This window comes from Berghia stephanieae, chromosome 2, assembly GCF_034508935.2.
Source record: "Berghia stephanieae isolate SIO BIC M18660-M18661 chromosome 2, UCSD_Bste_1.3, whole genome shotgun sequence".
NCBI classification, from domain to species: domain Eukaryota; kingdom Metazoa; phylum Mollusca; class Gastropoda; order Nudibranchia; family Aeolidiidae; genus Berghia; species Berghia stephanieae.
Window position 1 is genome coordinate 99,270,956 of NC_088361.1, and position 2,500 is coordinate 99,273,455.

At 35.5% G+C, this 2,500-nt stretch overlaps 2 protein-coding genes across 4 annotated transcripts in view; one reads left to right on the forward strand and one right to left on the reverse strand.

Moving 5' to 3' along the window:
* LOC144966013 (centrosomal protein of 78 kDa-like) overlaps positions 1–2,500 on the forward strand; it is a 142,682-nt gene that overhangs the window by 23,749 nt on the left and 116,433 nt on the right. The gene's annotated exons all lie outside the window — the stretch shown is intronic.
* The window catches only part of LOC144966012 (uncharacterized), a 47,065-nt gene that overhangs the window by 6,621 nt on the left and 37,944 nt on the right, over positions 1–2,500 (reverse strand). For 2 of the 3 annotated variants that reach the window (XM_078901990.1, XM_078901988.1), the window contains one exon: positions 1–313. This exon is cut by the window's left edge and continues 739 nt beyond it. The gene's annotated coding sequence lies outside the window, so the exon portion shown is untranslated. Of the gene's footprint in view, positions 314–2,112 lie in introns of all 3 variants that reach the window. The other variant, XM_078901989.1, reaches the window with a different exon arrangement.

Below are 2,500 nucleotides of genomic sequence, written 5' to 3' on the forward strand. Positions count from 1 at the left end.
GGTATAAAAAGTTCCTCGATGAAAGAATTCATCGCATGTCGCATAATTCCACTTTGGCTCCGCCAGAATTCGCCCTTTGGAACTTGGAGAACACGAAACGGATGGTTGATTTAATTCGGTTTGTAACCATTTTTGGGGGGGATAAATTTTTTTTTCGGCGATGACGGGTGGGTGGGACGTGAAATCGATGCCCTCTTTTTTTGGCATTGATTTTAGTCCTGAGTTGTCTCCCGTAAGCCCGATAACTGATAGCGATGATGTCCCCTATGTTGAACTCCTATCATGGTGAAGTCCGACGTGTTGCCTGTCAAGTCTGAAAAATGGATGGGTCCAGTTAGGATTATATTGATGAGGATGGAGAAGAATGGGATGTATTAAGTTTGTGTGTGTGTGTGTGTGTGTGTGTGTGTGTGAGAGAGAGAGAGAGAGAGAGAGAGAGAGAGAGAGAGAGGGGGGGGGGGGGTTGTCTTCATGTGTTAGCTTGAAGTGGGAGAGGAAAGGGGGGGGGGGGTAGAGAATTAATGTTATGAGGTTTTGTGACCCATAGGTTCCCGGGTTCGAGTCCCACGTGTTAAGTATTGCAGTTGTTTGAGAGATCCCTGTAAAGCGTTTTGAGCATAATGGACGTTGCCCTACGTTAAAGCTCAGGTTTTGCATACGTCTCTGTATGTCTATGTGTGAGGCAGATAGATAAATAGATGGATAGATAATGGGTAAGTAGATAGAAGAGAGTGAGCCAAAAATCGAATGAATACGGAGAGAGAGAGAGAGAGAGAGAGAGAGAGAGAGAGAGAGAGAGAGAGAGGGAGAGAGAGAGAGATTATCAATACGGGACTGTTTATTTTGGTATATTGCGGTACTTGGTACATACAACTGGGACCCTCTCTATTTGATTGGCAACCAAGGATGCTGAGAGCCTCGTGTTATTTTGGTCAGGACAGGAGAGATTTGTGTGAATGATAAGAAGGCCCCAAATAATATTGGTTGCTTTTCAAACAGTGTCCGACCTTCGCTATTGGCATGGGTGGGGAAGACGAAATTGTCAGGAAGATGCGATGTTTGAGATGGTATTCAGTAGTGTAGCTACTTCTAAAGGGATCAAGACAAAAGCTGGGGGAATAATATTATGAATTTACGTGGTGATTATTGAATGGATATTGTCAACGGTGACATAGAATATAACGATAGATGTGAAATATATTGGGTTGTTTACATTTTTGATTCCTAAAAGTATAGATAAAATGATGAATGGATGGATGGATGGGTGGGTGAATGGATAGATAGATAGATAGATGGAAGTTTAGGTAGATAGATAGACATATATAAAGGTAGACGGGTAAGTAGATAGATACATATGTGTATAGATGGATAGGAAGGATTAGATAAATATATAGACTGACATTAAGATCAATAGATAGGTGAAAGTAGGCATAGGTAGATAGATACGTACATACATAGATAATAAAAAGATAGATACATACATACATACATACATACATACATACATACATACATACATACATACATACATACATACATACATACATACATACATACATACATACATACATGCATGACATCATGCAATACATGCAATACATGCAATACATACATGCATGCATACATACATACATACATACATACATACATACATACATACATACATACATACATACATACATACATACATACATACATACATACATACATACATACATCATAGAAAGAGAGGTAGATAGATAGATGAAGGATTAGATCGACTGGCAGTAAAATTACTAGATAAATGAAAGAAGGACAGATACATAGATAATGTATATATATATATATATATATATATATATATATATATATATATATATATATATATATATATATATATATATATATATATATATATATATAATGGAATAGATAAATAGATATGCAGAAAGTAAGATCACTGGATAGATTTATGGGGGCATCAAATTATATATATATATATATATATATATATATATATATATATATATATATATTATATATATATATATATATATATATATATATATATAATATCGATTGAACAAGACTTCTAAGGTAGGAAAGAGAAGAAAAGGTTGATAATGTTCATACCTTTGTTTAAAATAGAGGATTTCCTTTTTACTTATTATTCGGTCCTATTTTTAAATGTCTTGGCAATACAGCTGACCATGACCGTCTCTATGCGAAATAGCTAGCCATACCCTATCCAAATTTAGCCGTTATTTAATTTGCAGAGCTGTTTAATTAATAGTAAATGGACCCAACAAGCCCGTGTTCTCCTGGTGTAAGTTAATTTGATGCTCTTTTGAATTGGTCAAGTTATTTCCTTTATGCTATTGAGGAATTGATTAAATTAATCATCTCTTTGGTTGAGGACCTGTTTTGTTTATTTTTAGGCGCAATTATCCCGGAAATCTTGTCACAACATGGGTTGGGTCAGTGGTAGTTGGTTGGTATATTAGGGCCTATTTTATTGATC